Source organism: Pristis pectinata, chromosome 8, assembly GCF_009764475.1.
Source record: "Pristis pectinata isolate sPriPec2 chromosome 8, sPriPec2.1.pri, whole genome shotgun sequence".
NCBI classification, from domain to species: domain Eukaryota; kingdom Metazoa; phylum Chordata; class Chondrichthyes; order Rhinopristiformes; family Pristidae; genus Pristis; species Pristis pectinata.
The window spans coordinates 57,474,907-57,493,430 of NC_067412.1; the positions used below are offsets into that span (position 1 = coordinate 57,474,907).

Sequence of the window (18,524 nt, forward strand, 5' to 3'; positions counted from 1 at the left end):
CAGGACTGTCAACATGTTCAAGATGTTGGTCTAGTTGGAATTTGAATAGCCAAGAAACACAAGTGTTTGGGTTTTGCTTGTTAAGCTTACTTTTCACATGGTTTGCCTTATTTTGGTAAAGAAACTGAATGCATTACGAGCAGGAACTTATGGCCTCATTTTATTCCAACCTGCCTTGCTGGAAACTGGCTTGATTGGGTTGGCTAATACATTAGCAAGTGAAAATGCAGGCTGGGTGGCCAATGGAATCCCAACAGTTTCCTGCACGGTGAGTTAATTTAAAACTTTCAGTATTTTCAAAGTGTAGTTCAGCATACAGAACTGTTGTTGCCAGCAAATAAAGCACTTTTGAAGTGTTGTCACTCATAAACTATTTTGTTCGTGATGTCCTCAGCAGCCTCTTGGCCTCAGGTTTCATTGTCCCCTTTATTCTCTCCCAGTTTTGGTTGTTTTTCTAGCGGGGATTTGCTACTTTTCCTGTTCTCCAGGGAATGGGAATGATTTGGTGGCTGATCTATCAGCATTTCCAGATAGCAAGTAAACTAACCCCACTGAAACAGAGCCACTACTCATTGTGCAGGTTCCACAGGGGTCTCTCCTTTCCTTTCCCTTTTGGACAGCATCTCACTTTCGCTTGTAACTGATCACAACTGGGAAATTAAAATCAGGAACAGGATTTCAGCAACAAGAGTTTGAGGAACAAAGCCCCAACACCCACGTCCTATTTTGTAGTGGTGAAGCATGGTCTTTGATCAAACCGTTGCCCAGTAGTGGTGCCTCTGTAAGCAGCTGGGATTCCCTAGGCAGTTATAAGAACCAGTCTAAATTGTCTTGGCTGCTTTTGTGAGCGACAATAATGAAGCTGTGAAGAATGGAATATTTTAACTCTGTGCATGGCCTTAAACCACAGAGGTGTTATGTTCTGGACAGTGACTGTCCAGCCATTATTCTATTGCATTGTTGTTCTGGTCCTACCTATATGAAGGATTGTATGGCTCTTTGAGATGGAAAAGTATATTTCCATATGTCTTGAATTTAAATCCCACTGAGTCTTCTGTCTTTCACTTTGGAGAGAAGCTCGTGTAGAATGAGCTTGCGTATTGTCAAATTGCATTGGTTCCTTGGTAAACAAAGCTGCCTGCTGAAATGGGCACTTCACCTAGAGAAGCCAGTTGTAGATGGAGTGGGAAATGTAAGATTTAATTTGGTTCAGTAGAGTTGATGTTTGGAGGTTGGGATCAAGATGAGCTGGGCAGGGAAGAGATGGTATTCATTGTTCCCAGTTCTTCCATACCATAAGAGCAGATTGTCTTGGAGGTGAGATTCAGGAATGAACACATATTATATACTAACAGCTTGGAAGTGAAATTCACCTCCAAGCTGTTAGTATATAATTTGTGTTCATTTCATGAAGTTTTCTACAGGATCATAACTTGGGAAGTAAAGTCTGTCATTCAAACTCCTGGAAGCGCAGTTGGTAGAGCTGCTGCCTTACAGCTCCAGCAACACGGCTTTAATCTTGACCTCTCCAGTGCTGTCTTTCTGGAGTTTGCCCAGGTGCTCTGGCTTCACTCCAAAGACATGAAGTTAAATTGCCTTTAGTAAGCAAAGGTGAATAGGAGAATCTGGGGGAATGTTGATGAAGATGTGAGGAAAATAAAATGGGGTAAGTATAGGATTATTGTAAATGGGTGTGTGATGGTCAGTGCAGACTTGGAGGGCTTAAGAACCTGCTTCCATCTTGTATAACTCTATATCTTAAAGGCTTATTCCACCATTCAGTTAAATTTGGCTGATCTATATTGCAACTCCATTTATCTGTTTTAGTTCTATAGTCGTATCCATTATCTTATAAAAGTCCATCTTGATTCAGTTGAAACTTGAAAGTTTCAGCTGAATCAACTCCTGTATATAATATTTTGAGGGAAAGACTCCAGATTTCATTTTGTTTATGCAATGAATTATTTCCTGCTGCCAGTCCTGAATGTCCACAAATAATTTGGCAGCCCCTTGTTCTGCACAACTATCCAACCACACAAAATACTTTCTCCACATCTACTCTATCAAGTCTTTTAATTGTGTTAAAACACCTCAATCAGTTCATCCCTTAAATGTCTACACTTAAGATAATACAGAGCGTATGTGTAAGCTTCCTAATTTAACTCTCTATGTCTTGATGTCATTTTGGCAAATTCCTACCCTAACCATCCTGAGGCCAATATACAGTGAGGTGTGGTATCCAGAACAGAACACGCTACTGCAGATACGGCCTTAATTTATTGGTGCTTGATAGTGGAAAAGTTAATTAGGAAACAAATGATTCACTACTATGCGACATTGTGCATTTCTAATGCTTTAATAAAACCCTGACATTTTTGAGGAGAGAATTGTCAAACTTCATGGCAGTCTTTTGTGAAGCCTTACTTGGAGGGGTGACTTAGCGAGTTTGAATCTGCCAGTGCAACTTGTGAAAAAGTTAACCCAAACCAACAGCACCTTTTTTTCAGCGAGAATCAGAATGTTGGTTTCATGAGGTGATATTTTTTTCACCTTCCCACATATCTCAGACAAGAACACAGCAAAGTCAAATACTAACTGCCGAACAGTCGTCGGTAGCACATCACCACTTTGAACAGTCATGCAGCCCTTAGAACTTGTCACGCACATCGTCTGTAACTCCATTTTCTCAGCTTCCCTCTATACCCCTTGATATGATGCCAGGAAACTATGCCATGTGCAGCAACACCTATTATAGGCTTAGACAAATATGTGGCGAGAAATATCTATGCCATATAAGCACAAGGCAATGACCATCCCCAACAAGAAAGAATCTGAACACTTGCCGTTTACATGACATTGCCATTCTCAAATCCCATCGTATCCTGGGAGCTATCATTGATCAGCAGCTTATTAAGATCAGCTGAATAAGTGCTATGGCTTCAAGAGTGAGTCAGACATTTGGTATTCTGCAGTGAGTAACTCATCTCCTGACATCCACTGCAGCATCTGCAATCCACAAGATAGGAATGTAATGGAGTAGTCTTATCTTGCTTGGTTGAGCACAGCTGGAACTAGACTGGTAGCACACAGTTCCCAGGACAAAGCAATCCACTTGTTTGGTGCCCACATTCACCAGCTCTTATTCCCTCCACCACCAATGCTCAATGGTATCCATTGTTTACAAGATGCACTGCAGTAACTCTCAATGGCTTCCTGAACAGCACTACCCCTCCCCCCCAAAACTGTGACCTCTACTTTCTGAAAAGGACAAAGTCAGCAGATTCAAATTTTGAAAAAAATTCAAGTTTCCCTTGAATTCACATGCAACACCCTCGAAGCCCAAATGTTTTAATCATCAATGTGTCAAAATCCTTTCAGTTCTTGTGCTCATTGGAACCTTCATCATATCAGCAGTGGTTCAAGAAAGTGGCTCACCGCTGCCTTCTCTAGGGTACTGAGGGATGGGCATTAATTGCATACCTTGCCAGAGATACCCCCACATCCTTTGAGTGAATTAAAAAGGCCTTGTGGTAAAGGAACTGATAACTTTGGATGACTCTGATGAAGCTTGGGTGGTTCACCACCACACTGGAGGCTTGAAACATCACATTTCATGGGTTGAAGGTATAATGACATACAGGTCTTCCTCAGGTTATGAACGCCCAACCTGTGTACAGCCTATACACATGAACGAGTGTTTGGGAGACCAGCGGGATGGATTTGTCAACTGCTGCGGGCATCTTCTGACGTGTGGGAACACTTTGTGGCAATGTCTGAATGGTTGTGTTAAACGTCCTGGTTTAACTCCATGTTGCCCTTGGTCAACCTATGTTGCTGGGCGGCTGCAGTTCCACCTTGCAGACTATTTGGGTTATGAACGGTTCTCAGGAGCCTGTTGTAAACTGGAGAGGACCTGTAACTGCAGTGGGGCGGTGGGGAGATAAGGGCGGTTGGTTGATGGTTAAAAGGCAACACTCTTGAAGATTTAAAGGAATGTCAGAGTGGGATTAATCGGGGCTGTATCAGTACACCGAAAGGAATGTAGAGGGGCATTAACACCATATAGCAGAATAATTAGACTCAAGCCTTCCCCTAAACCCAATCTTGACACATTAGCTACTGTGTCTCAAAATATTGAAAGCTTTCATGCTATTTTGTTTGCCCACTTCATTAATAGGTATTTTTGTTAATGTCACTAAAACTGTAACTTCTAGTTATAGACACAGTATTTGTCAGAACACACTGCCCCTTTAAGAGGCTTTGTCCTGCTGTCATATCTCACAGACTGCCTACTGGTGCCACTCCCTTCAGATGTGTTTTTTTTTAATAACTTCAACGACGAGAAGAGGGGTGGGTGGGAGGAGAAGGAGAGTTGAGCAACTTTAACCACATGCACTGCCGCTTAAACAAACCAATAGTGAGAGGGAGAGAGAGAGAGAGAGACGACATTGTCATCTGCACTCGTTGGGCCTGAATTTCAGGTATGCCCAGGCACTTTATTTTTCAACTGGCTCCCAGTTGCCGTATTTCACTGAGAAATGTCATCCCCCTCACCTGCAGGAATTTGCAGAAGAAACCGAGAGTAGCCATTGGGTGACTGATGTGTGTAGGCGTACCTCACCCAGAACTGGCTTCCTTCTGTGTATGTATGTCTGGTGTGCCTGTGCGTGAGTCATAGTGAAATACCATGCAGCGGCAGTTGAACTTGTAGTTCTTCTTTTCCTCATTCAGCCATTTCTGTCAGCAGTCAACAAACTAAAAAGAAACTTCTGGGGCAAAGAGGAAAACGAGTTTTAAAAGAGGAACTGCTTGACTTCCCTGTTCGGTGTTGTGAGACAGTGCGGAGTAGGGTTTCACATCTCGTTGTTCTGCTGTTTCACAGGTGTGGTTTCTTTACGTTTGACTGGAATTTTATTTGCCTGCACAAACAGATACATGGATACAAGCAGCGGCATGGAACTCTCTACTTCCTGAGGTAACTGATCACTTGATGTAACCGATCACATTTCTTCTTTATGTACTGTCCAAAGAGAGGTTTTTGCATAAAATCTGGTTTAACATTCATTGTTACGAGTTGCGTAGAAACTTCAGTTGTTGTGTGGTTGTACTGGTCTCTACTGAACAGCACATATTCCCGTAATCTTGCTTGTTAACCATTAAGCCATTGTGCTGCTGGGGTTAGAGCTGAGGGAAGCCAGAGATGGGTGTTTTTTTTAAAACATGAATGGCGTAAAGCTTCGCCAGGAACTCATTGTATTTTCAGGTCCAATTCGTCCACTTCTTTGAAACTGGGAGGGAAAATATTCGATGCTTTATTTTGTATTGGTTTGGTTCTCATTTGTTTGGCCTGCTTAATTGCTCTGCCAACCTTCCCTTCTCCCCAGTTGGCCTCACTCCACCCTGCTCGTCCATTCCACTTTCCCCGACTCCCTTTTCAAGTTAGTTCCACTCAGTATTTTGGGCCCAGGTGGTCAATGTCAAACCATTGTCCAAAGACAGAATGACGGGTGTGTTAACTTCTCCCTCTGGTTCCCCTCTTTTCCCCATTTCAGATTAACATCGGACCTTTGGTTTATCTAGCACATTGTTGGGCTCTGGGAAGCACCCTTCCAAATTGTTTTTTGTATTTCCAGAGATGGAATTCTGTCCAGAAGATATTTAGGGAAACGTACAGAGAGCCAGTTGTACAACAACAAGATTGCAAAGAGGCTGTGTTTCCATATCTTTCATCCATGTATTTCTTGCATTGGTGGAGTCATAAGCAGTGGGTGGATTTGGGCTGGTTTGTTTGCTTACGAAGGTATCACCTGACCATTACTTACTGAATGCACAATATTGTTGGCTACAGATGTGTGAAGGGGGCTTGCTGCAGATAGAGCCTAATCAAGAGAAGCTGATTCCAAGTCCACTAAATGACCAAACTGTTGATTTTGGTTTTGCAATTGAGTGGAGTTTATGTATTATTGAAATGCAGGATCCCAAAACGGTTGAAGCTGTTTTAAGTATAAATATATGTTGTATTATGTTTTTGTTGCAAAGGCAATTTTTGCTTTTGTGTTTAATGTTCTGCAGTCTGATTCTTGGAAAATAGATGCCGTGGAGTTTTTATCATCTTGTGATTCTGTTTGTGGGTGTGGTGCTGCAGATGCTTATTGGCTTCAAGTACTTTGTCAGAGTTAACAAGTGAACCTTTACGTATGAGTTGGCAAGCTGGTAAACATGAGGGATGCTACAGTTGAGTAGGATGAAACTTGCATCATTCCTCAGCTGTTTCTCTTCAGTCTCCTGTCTTTTCCCTGCTCCCTCCACCTTCACCTTCAACTCCAAGTACAAGGAGTTTAAGCAATTCTGCAGTAAGTTTGCATCATCCACTCAGCTGTCTCTTCTGCCACCATATATCCTTTGTCCATTTGGCAAAACTTTCCTCAGACTGCTCCATCCTAGCTGTCTTCTTAACATTCTCTGGATCACTTGGAGCATCACTCGTCCGGGAGACTTGTCTCCCATTCCTTTGATCCCATCCCACTAAATCCTAGCCTCAGTCCGACCAAAATGGTGAATGATTCTCCTTCACAAACTGACACTTCTTTTCCAAAAGCTGTCTTATTGCTGTGGTTTTAAATAAAACCCTCCTTGTTCCCTCTGTCCTTGCAAATTTCTGCCCCAGCTCCAAGCTTCCTTTTCTCAAAAGTTATCAGTCAGGTTGAGGCTTCCAGTCCAGGCCCCTTTCTTGGAGCATTTTGAATTTGTCCAGTAATGATTTCCCTTCCCTGTATTTCTTACATTATCTCACTTTGTTTCCAATCTGTAACCTGACAACAACATTATCCATTGACATCATCCATTATCTATGCCAAATGAAAGCTAACGACAGTCAGCTCCATGTCCTCTCTCAACAATGCCACTATCCCCTTGTTGTCAATCAATGCAACAGGTTTGGATCCCAGTTTGAGTTGAATGCAAGACACATACAAAGGCATTGTCTTTGGTCCTTAACTTCCAATCCTGTCTGACCACTGTTTACATCCTCTGTATCCTGTTTTCCATTTTTAGACTGATTTTCTCCTTCACTACTGTGTCACTTTCACCTCTTCTTCACAGCTGTGTTGCTGGAATCTCATTCATGCCTTTGTACCTTCAGACTCTAGCATGGCTGTCCTTGTCAGCACTCCCACTGTTGACATTTGGTAACCGGTAGTCTTCCATTCACTCAGAATTCTGCGTCCCCTTCCCATATTCTGTCCCAAGGCAAGTCTTGTGCACCCCACCATGCCTGCCCATGCTAATATCCAACTCTATTTCAAGATTCTCAAGATTTCTTAAGCCCTCCACCACCAGAGATTTATAACAAAAAACTTCCAAGCTATGCTACTGAAGTCCAGCAGAGTACCTGAAATCATAAAAGTTACTGCATTTGCCTCATCGACGCTCTACCAGCTCCCAGTACAGCAGGCAAATCAGTCTCATTTGCCCGGTCATTCTCAGCCCAGCAAATGGTTCTCCCTCAGCTGCCTGTCCAATTCCCTTCACTCCATTAAAAATCAAAAGACTGCAGGTACTTGAAGTCTGAAATAACAACAGAAAATGCTGCAAACTTTCAGCAGGTTAGGCAGTATCTGTGGAAGGAGAAACGGTAAACGTTTGGGTCAAAGACTCTTTGTCCCTTTGCTCCATAGTTTACTGTGAGACAGAGATGGATGAATTCCGGACCAAGTCCAAGTGTTGGATGCTTTTGTTTCTGGAAAAACAGCATTGCGTAGCAGCAAGAATAGATAGAAATGATCACACATTTCATAAGGAACAGGAGCACGAGTATGCCATTCGGTCCTCAAGCTTGCTCTCCTATTTAACAAGATTATGGCTGATCTAATCAGTCTCAGCACACTTTTCCTATACCCTTTGATCCCCTTTTAAACTAAATGTCTGTCAGTCATTGCTTTGATTATTGTTAATGACACAGCCTCCACAGTTCTCTCAGATAGAGAATTCCAAAGATTCACGACCTTCTGAGCAAAGAAGTTCCTCAGCATCTCCATCTTAATTGGGTATTCTAAAACTCCCATGAGGAGAAATATCCTCTCAGTATTCACCCTGTCAGTCCCCATCAGAATCTTTTATCTTTTAAAAGATTGGCTCTCATTCTTTGAGACTCTAGTGTGTTCAGGCTCAAAATGCTTCTTTCTTCAGATATTAATTGTTTCATCTCAGGACAGAATGGGCCAAGTGAATCTTCATGGCACTGCCTCCAAAGCAAGCACGTCCTTCCTTTAAATATGGAGACCAAAACTCCAGGTCTCTCAACAGCGCACTGTGAAGTTGAATCGACACTTCTCTAATACTCCATACTCCTTACAATAAAGGCAAACGTTCCATTAGTCCTACTAATTACTCGTTACCTGCCTGCTAACTTTTTGTGTTTCTCAGATCCTTGGGTCCTTTGGTACCACAGCATTTTGGAGCATTATTCAAAAAATAATATTCTTTTTCATTGTTTCTTCCAAATTGGGTAACATCACATTTTTTCCACATCAGACCACATCTACCAATTTCTTGGCCATTCATTTGACCCATCTACATTCCTTTGCAAGATTTTTGTATCCCTCTCACAACTTGCTAACCCATCTATATTTGCATCATCAGCAAATACACACCATCCCTTAACCTTTATTACAGATTATCAAGAATTGAGGCCCTAGGACTGATCCCTAGGCACCTTACTAGTTACTGACTGCTAATCTGAAAATTGCCTAATTATCCCAACTCTGCTTTCTCATAGTAAACCATGCCCTCTCCATGCCAATATATTACACCCTAACCTCATGCATTCTTGTGCAATAACCTTTTATGTGGCATCTTATCAAGTGTTCTCTGGAAATCCAAATATGTACTCCACATCTACTAGTTCTCCTTTATCCACCCATTTTGTAACATTGTCAAATCTACAAATTTGTCAAACAAGATTTCCCTTTCATAAAGTATTTCTACATATTGATTATTTTAATCACTTTTTAAATTTAAGATGAGGTACTTGCACGGTTTTCAGTTGTTAACTGAAGCCTGGGTGTCACCCCTCTACTCTTTGAGTGCCATTTCATCTCTTTCAATGCACGTTTTGTCGGGGGGAGGGGTCGTGGTGGGAAAGAATGACTCGTATTTTCCAATGGGTGAGGTTCTGGTTTAAATCTTCTATGCACTTGTATAAAGTTTCTCAGTGAATTATTTTTACGCTTCTGTTAACCAAGTAAATAGGCTAATGGTTATCTAAAAATAATGCATTAAAATGTAAAATGAATTGTACTTCAGGTACACTGATTGTTAAATGTTGCCCTCATTAAGCAGACTTTGTGAAACTAAAGAGGCTGTATGTGTCTGTTTGCAGAACATGGTGTGGTAGTAGGGTATTCTTTCTTCCATCTGCCTCAGTACTGAATGGAGGGATTGCATTCTAAATGTTTTCTTGTTTATGCCTTATGGAACTTTGAGCAAAATCTGCTTTGCACGAGGCTTGAATTGAATGTCAGACATTAATGTAAAATAACAGTTGTGACTGCCCTGACAGGCAAGTACACTATTTGATATTGAACTGAGGTACATAGATCGGGGTACCCAAGGGCTCAAACCTGTTCTGTGTAAGCTTAGCTGATGTTAGCCAAGGCTACATTACAACTGGCCTCTACTTCCAGGCTTGGGAGTGCATGAGAATGCCCAAGTAAGTTTCCATTTTATCTAATGATCATTGCTGGAAAATTGAGAAAGAACTTAAATGGGACATACTTGTCATAATTTTCAGTTAATTGGCCCGCCCAGATTTGTGACTCAGTGCTGTCAGGTTTATTGCATTGGATAGCTTGACAATTTCTGAATTGAAGCCAGTGATGAATTTTGATTCAAGAAATGAGGAAAGAAAGGTGCAGGTAATGGTGGAAGAGGAAAAATTACTTTAATTTTCAAGGTCAAATTTATTGTTGTCAAAGGCATACATACACAGGAGAGAATGCCATGAAAATTAGCATTTTGCAGCAGCAGCACAACAAGAACATAAGTTAACATAAACTAACATAACTCTACAAAATAAACATAACGACACTAGTGCAAGATCGAGAGACAGAAAAGATTATAGTCTGAGGTCGTGTTAAGGTTTTTCAGATCAATGCAGGAACCGGATGGCAGTGGGGAAGAAACTGTTGATGAACCTTGAGGTGTGGGTTTTCAGGCTTCTGTACCTCCTGCTCGATGGCAGCATCGAGAAGAGAGCATGGCCCAGATGGTGGGGGGTCCTTGATGAGGGATGCCACCTTCCTGAGACGTCACCTCTTGTAGATGTCCTTGATGGTGGAGAGAGCTGTACCCATAATGGAACTGGCTGAGTCCACCACTCTGCAGCCTCTTGCATTCCTGTGCATTGGAGTTTCCATACAGTAGGTAGAGAGCCATGAGGTACTTAACGTTGTGCCAATGCAGGGGGAAGTACTGCTTATGAGGTTTTACAGGAAGTGGATGCATGCTTTGTTTGTTTCTCTTGTCAATGATTGCAGGGGAAGAAAAATGTTCCACCCCTTGTTGTGGTTGTCCCTAGTCGAGATGAGATCACAAGTATCAGCAAGACTAAAGGAAGATGCTAACCCAGGTGCTTTTATTTTACAAGCAAAATGCTGAGCATTCAGGCTGAAGTGATCAAAACTGATGACATAGAATTTCTTGTAAAATTACTAGCCCATTAATTTAATACAATTTTTTAAAAAAAAAGTATTGAGTTGCAATTATAACTTCCTACAGGATTTGGACAAAACCCAGGTATGCAATCCATTCTGCTAATTGTAAGTGTGGACAATAAGTTTCATTAGTAATTGACAGCTAGTTTGACTCATAACTTGATTTAGTGAAATTTATAATTGGGATACATATTTTGCAAAAAAATTAATAGGATCTTCCTAATTATTTTTACATTGTTTCAGTTGGAGATAAATGCAGTGGCCCATTAAAGTGAAGCCAAATCTCAGATGAATTCGCTGTTGCTTACGAGCTCTGTGTGAAAGCTTGTACTGGTTCCAGATATTAATTTTGCTATAGTTTTGGGAATTCTGTCCAAAACCTATTTTAAAAATCTAAAGTTGATAGGTTTCATGACCTTTGTGGCGTTCCATGTAACTTTAAAACAAAATGATCTCTCCCTACCCTCAACACACTTCCTCTTCAACTCCCTCAGATTTGGACTGCATTATCATTCATTGCATAAGGTACTTGGCTAATGACCTGTTATCAGGGCCACAACTTTCTTCAGTGAAGGTTGAGGGCTTCTGTGAAATCCATGTGGTAGAAACTCAGCCCTGTTCACATGCAGAAATAGTATAATAGAAAGCAGCTGCATTTTTGAACTCTGCTCCTGAAATTCAGATGGAGCATAAGAATTGGGAGCAGGAGTTGCCCATCTGGCCCTTTGAGTCCTTTCCATCATCAAGATCATGGCTGATCTTCTATCAAGGGGCAGAACCCCAGCAGATTACACATGGCACACGTAAGATGCTGTTCACACCAAGTGCCACTCATGATTCTGCAGAATTTATTTTCATTTCTTGTCCAGTCACCGATCATTCCATGGTTTGAGTGTTTGTGCTGGGTCAGTGTGTCAGCCTGAAGGCCAAGGTTGTACATTGTGAAGTGTGTCGAAAGTGGACGAATTACAGAAATGGATAAATCATCATTTTAAAACATTATCTAACAACACTAAAATGTAATAAAAAATAGTTAAAAGCTTGGAAGAAAATTTGAAAGGTCTTTTTTTTAAACACCCTTCCCACCGCAGAGAAAATAGATGAAAGGGTGGGCACTTGCATCATTCATGATGTGCTTGAGCTCCTTGTTACTTTATCCCCTCTCTGCAGCCAAGCTGGAGGGAGAGAATGATCTCATCATCGTTCAGTGTTGGGATCTGATGATGTCTTTTTACAGCCAGGTGGGATTTTAACTCTTGATTTCGGCAGTGACACACTGCAGCAGTGGGGTAGCACAGTGGTGCAGCTGGTAGAGCTGCTGCCTCACAGCTCCAGCAACCCAGATTCAATCCTGACCTCCGGTGCTGCCTCTGCAAGGTTTGCACATTCCTGTGATCATGTGTGTTTCCTTCGGGTGCTCAAATTTCCTCCCACATCCCAAGGTTAATTGGCCGATGTAAGTTGCCCCTAGTGTGGAGGTGAATGGTAGAATCCGGGGAAGTTGATGAGAATACTGACAGAATAAAATGGGATTAGTGCAAGTGGGTGCTTGATGGTCGGTGCAGACTCAGTGAGCTAAATAGCCTTTTTCCGTGCTGGATGACTCTGTCTCTATGACACCCTGCTGGTGCTTTCAGAAAAGATATGGATCTAGCGTTGTCACCCTCCCACCTGCCATGCAGATTGTGATTTCCGCTAGGTCTGGGCAGGAGGCTGTCCACCTCCTGAAAGCGAAACAAAGCCAGGGAGCTACACTCACTGGGCCAGATTCCAGGTCCCTGACCCTCCCCACCTCACCCCTTTGCCCTTGATCTCACATGCCACAGAGCTAGCCCTAGCAGAAAATATGGTCCCCTGGTCTCCTTCCTATGTTCTGAATGACCCATTTTTAATTGGTTTAATTTGCAGAGCTCTGCAATACTAAAAAAGGGAACTGGGCGTACCCACCCATTCGGTTTGGAACTTTGTGGTTTCATTTCACAGCAGCCATCTGGTGCTGTTGAATGTCGAAAATTGGACTGAAATAGGCAGTAATGTAAATGGTCAACTTGTGCTTTTTTTTTGTCCTGATGCGGGGTCTCAACCCGAAACATTGACGATCCCTTTGCCTCCACAAATGCTGCCTGACCCGCTTTTTGCTCCAGATTACAGCATCTGCTGTTTCTTGTGTCTCCTTTGTATTTGTACAGTTGGTCCCTGATTTGGATGTGTGATCAAACAAGATCACACGTTGAATGCCTGCGTGTGTATTTTTACATCCTCTTTCGTATGTTGGATAGCCCAAAAGATATCATATCCGCGCTCTGCTTATAAGTACAGAAAACAGCTAGTGGACTAAAGGTTAAGCATTTTGCCAAAGTGTTAATTAGTCAAGAGTAGCCATTTTATATGGGGTAGGGTTTAAAATGTTATCTGCCTCTGTTTTGTTTAACTAGTGATCTGAGCATTTCCAGACCAATGGTTTTTCTGATTACTATGACACATCCATCAGTGGAGTGCTTGTTTCTGTTCAATTGATATGTGATGTTATTGTTAGGTTTGTTTAATGTATGTATACTACTTTACTATTGGAAAGATCGCCTTTGGTATTGTGTGATGTACTTAATTTTTACCTCAATGTTGCAATGGCAATTGCATCCAATGAGAGACCTGTAGGTATCAGTATTTACAAACCAGCTTGTCCCAGTGATAGATCTCTTTAACTCATCACACATGGGTTTCCTCACTACTTGGGTATTTAAGTACATGATTGAGGCTGATGTTTTAGCAGAGCACTTTGGGGCTTTTTCATTGATGGAGTTGCCATAAGATGTTAAAGTTAGGCTTGATTTGTGTTAGAGAAGAATAGGAAATCCTTGGCAGGTTAGACAGCATCTGTGAAGAGAGAAACCAAGTTACTGTTTCTGGTGGAAGACTCTCCATCTATTCTGTATGTTAAACTAGTCTTAATTGATCCCTTGCCACAACTGAAGATACCAAAAATTAATCATATATTTCCTTGCTCTTTAAGGGCCACACTTAAAGTATTTGGCCCTAAAGTATCAAAGTAGCAGAGTACTGTATCTGGAAGTAAATTGAAGCCTTGATATGTTTTCCTCTTATCTTTCTCTCTATTTCTTTCCATCATTCTCTATTTTTATATTGTTCAAACTATTCACTCTATATATTTAGGAAAAAAAAACAAGTTGAGATTTAACAAAGCTGTTGAAAATTAGAGGGAATTTAGATGAAGTGATTAATGAAAAACTATTTTATTGGTAATTCAATATTTTTAATGATATCACTTTAAGATTATTGCCTTGGTTGGGAGATCATTTTTGCAGAGTTATTGAGACCTTTGGCTTCCCCTTACTGGATTTGACTGTAGGTGCAGAGCCCAGGATAGTGTTTATGGCAAAAAAGATTTTGAAGAGTATAGGTACATGGCAGAGCATGGGAACTGGGTAGATTTTCAGAGAGATCGGCAGGTTCACAGCCTCCATTGTTACTACAGATCTCTATTGTTCTTAATCTCGTTTGGAAGGGCAGAACCTCTGGTTATATTGCTATTTCATGTATTAGAACAGTGGTTGTGCAGTGATTATCAGAATAGTAATTAGTGCAGGCCTCTGATCCAGAAACCTGGGTTCAAATCCCAGCATGGCAGCTGTAGAATGTAAAATTAGTTTAGCTGGTATTGGCAATGATGGCGATGAAGAACTATCATATTGTCGTAAAAACTCATCTAGTTCACATAAGTCCTTCAGGGGAGGAAATCTGCCATGCTTACCCAGTCTAGCTTATTTGTGACTCCAGACCTATCCCATGTTGTTGACTCTTATATGGCCTCTGAAGTGGCCTAGCAAGCCAATCAATTGTACAAGTACTGTTGTGTTAAACAGAGACCTGCAGTGCTTCAAGAAGGTGACTCACCATCACCTTCTGAAGGGCAAATAGGAATGGGCAATAAATGCTGGCCTTGATGTCCATATCCAGAAAGTGAATGTATAAAAAATGTTCTGACGAAGAGTCACAGACCCGAAACGCTGACTGTTTCTCTTTCCCCTGATGCTGCCTGACCTGAGTTTTTCCAGAATCTTCTGTTTTTATTTGGATGTAAAAGAATATTCTTGTGGACATGGTTCAACAATTATGCAGCTTCAACAATTTTTAATGCAAGCTTAGTCATGATAGAGTTGGAAAATGGTCTATTCAATTGTGTGCATGCACAGATAGTACTCTGAGATGCTTGCAACACTAATGTGCAGACTATATGTCACAGTAGTACAGCATGGAAACAGGTCTTTTGGCCCAATGTCCATGCTGACCAAGTTGCCTACCTGAGTTAGTCCCAATTGCCTGCATTTGGCTCATATCCCTCTAAACCATTCCCATCCATGTACCATGCAGTGCTCTGTATGTAGTGCAATTTCATACAGAATACTACACTCAATCTCTACTAATGCTAAGTGTAGTGCTCTGAAGTTGTAAGTGAATGTTTTGAAACAAAAATAAGTGAATCCAACTGTCAGACTCATTTCTGTCTTCAATTTTTTGAATCTGTTGTTAAACATGAGAGTATCCAAAACTCTGCTGCCTATGTCCCAACTTCCATCAATAATCTTTGTACCTGTTAACTTGGCCATGTTCTTATTTGACCGATTTTTAAAGTTTTCTTGCTTAAAATCCCTCCTGACCTCACCCATCCTTTCTCTGTGATCCCCAGCCACTATCCCTTAGTGTTCTTTAATTCTGGCCTCTTGCACATCTCTGAATTTAAAACCTCCGCCATTGGAGTTTGCCTCAGCTGCCAAGGCCCTGCATTGTGGAATTTCCTCTATAAATCTCTCTGTGTGTCTGTTTTTCTTTCCTCTTTAAAAATGATTTTGAAAACCTGATGATCAACTTTTGGTTATTGTCTGTGGTTAAGTTTCAAATTCTGTTTGGTAACATTCTGGTGCACCATTTTGGTATTTTTTGCTACATTATGTGCTATACAGTTATGCCAGTATTGCAAATACTGAAATTATATAGAAATTAGATTTCAAATAGATAATAGTTTGTTACAGTTTGAAGTGGCTAACCGTGTACTCTGGTAAGTCTCGGTATTGCGTGGAGGTTGGTGTGATTTGTTGGGGGACAAGGCTTTTGGGGTCACGGTGTCAATGGCTGAGGATCAGCGGAGTGATTGATGAGAGATCTGTGGTCAGTCCGAGGTTGGGGAGGGCTGGTAGACTGTTGGGATGGCAGGTTGGTAGTCAAGGAGGGAGGGGTTGGTTAAGCTAGCATATTAGTAGACAATGGGGTTGGGGATAGTTTGCAATGGGTGTTGGCAGTGGGTTACTGCTTGATGAGAGGTAAGGTTCCTTACAGGGACATATGTGAGGTGGGTTCCCAGTGCTGGATCTGCTTGGCCAGGTCCCCTTTAAGTACTGCTGAGCTGGTCCTGGTTCTGTATTAGGGATCTGTGTCACCCATGGGCCATGCATGTGTGATCCATGGTCTCGGATGTGGTGACCACTCATTCTTTGCATGTTGGAGACACGAGACCTGCAGATGCTGGAATTTGGAGCAACAAACAATCTGGAGGAACTTGCGTTCCTACTTAGGACACTCCAGCAGCTGTCTGCACCTTCACCCTCCCCTCCCCTCACCTGGCTCCATCTGACGTTTTATTTTGTCTGCCTCCAACTATCATGTCTCCTAACTCCACCCTTCCCCCTCCCCTTTCTTCACTCATCCTCTGTCCACCTATCACCACCTGGCCCCTGTCTCACCACTCCTCCTCTGCTCTTTATACTAGCCATTTTCCCTCTCCACTCTCAGCCCTGATGCAGGGTTTCAGCCCAAACTGTCGAAAATTCCTCCCCACCGCCCTCCCCCCACAGATTGTGCTCGACCCACTGAGTTCCTCCAGCAGATTGGTTGTTAATTCATTGCCTGTTGTTGGATACCACTGTATATATCTGGTCTTCTCTGCATGTGGAAAATCTGGAGGGAAAATTACAGACATTGTGGAACCTTCAGGTCAACCCCATTTTCCTTTAAGATGGATTTTTTTAAAACTTGGAATTGAGTCAAGTAATGCTATAAAACATAATGACACAAGATCCAAATTCCAAGCATGGGTAGGAGCTGAGTTCTAATTTTGTTTTGCAAATGTTATAAATTATCGATTTGTTAGTCTGATTTGGCAGTTGATATCTTGCTGATGCACATGGCATTAGGAAGTCTGGCACTATGGTCGTGCAAGGTATACGTTGGAGACAGCCAGGCTCCTTGTTTCGTTATTGAACCAGAAACTTAAACGAAGGCTGTGAAGTCCATTGCTAGGTGTATGTCAATCAAATTCTTCAACAGAGAGTTCCAAGGGCAAGCTTTAAGCAAGCTTCTGTATTTAACCTGCAGGATATCAATTAGGAGTCAGATGAATCCCCTGATGTAGAGAAACTTGGTATGCTTGATAGTTTATACCTTGGACAAGGGGCATAAATTAAACTGAATCTGACTGTTACTGTTGTGCTGTATGTTTGCTTGCTGTGAAATAAAATCACTCAATGATTCTGTCTGGCCTCCTTTTACCAAGGGTTTTCTTTGCTTGCCTTAAGAGAGAATGCAGTAGTAAATGAATAAAAGACAAGAATATTTAGCTCAGACTGCACAGTAACGTTTTTTCACTATTGTATCATGTGAACTGTACCCCAACCACAAGATACACAGGCTGTGGGAGAAACTAACATCAGTGTACTTGAGGAAGTATCTAAGGCAGGAACAAGAAAAGACTTGCATTCCACATCCTCCAGTGGTTCTAAAGCACTGTACAGCCAATTAATTAACTTTTGAAGGATTTTCAGAGTAAGAATCATTGCAAGCAACTGGTGTAGACCAATCCAAAAACAAAAACTGCAGATGCTGGAAGTCTGATATAAAAACCAAGAATGCTGGAAATGCCCAGCAGACCAGGCAGCACCTGTGGTAAGAGAAAGAGTTAGCATTTCAGGTTGATGACCTTTCATCAGAACTGGGAGAATTTAGAAATTAAACAAAATTTAAGTAGTAAAGAAAATTGGGAGGGGTGGAGGGAAGAAAAAGGAAGGCCTGTGATAGGGTGGAGATCAGGAGATAGTCAGTGATGGTGCTGAAAGAGGGTGATGAAGGTTGGCGAATAATGCTCTGTTTAGAGAAGGTAAACGATGATGAATTTAATTGGAAATGCCAGAAGATGGGGAGGAAAAAAAATTTGAATTCTGGAATTTGAAATACAAAAATTGAATGCTTAAACTGTTGAATTCACTGTAGTCCAGAAAGACTCTCTGATGTGGTAAATTGGAACGTGTTCCTCAAGCTTGCGTCAGGCTTTGTTGGAACAGTATAGGAGGTTAGTGTGAGAATGTGATAGTGAATTAAACTGATAAGCCACTGGAAGTTCAGGCCACCTCTTGTGGACGGAATGGAGAAATTCTGCAAGCAGTCACCTGATCTATCTTTGGTTTCCCCAGTGAATAGGAGGCATTGCATTTGCCATAGGATTGCTTAAATTGTGTTCTTGGTACCAGTGAAATTTGATATTGTATGCCAATTTACTCATGAAGTGAATTGGCTATGAGTTACCAGATAACAATTCTTGAATGAGTCACAAATCTTTCCCATTCAATGTTGATATAGTGACACAAATCAAAGGGTGGTTCAAAGCTGGAACTCTTTGTCCTTTGAGTGTGTTGAGATTCTAATCCCGAGGTCAGTAGATTTTCTTTGGTGTGATTCTCAGAAAGAGTGAGCAAAAGTGGGCCTTGGAATAAGATTTGATGCAATTGAAGAGCCAATAGGCTTAAA

General features: G+C 41.6%; 1 protein-coding gene across 1 annotated transcript in view; it reads left to right on the forward strand.

The window, feature by feature from the left end:
- Positions 1-18,524, forward strand: part of LOC127573794 (ETS-related transcription factor Elf-1-like) — a 248,422-nt gene that overhangs the window by 84,523 nt on the left and 145,375 nt on the right. Inside the window, exon 2 of the mRNA XM_052022300.1 lies at positions 4,883-4,975. The gene's annotated coding sequence lies outside the window, so the exon portion shown is untranslated. The remainder of the gene's footprint in view (positions 1-4,882; positions 4,976-18,524) is intronic.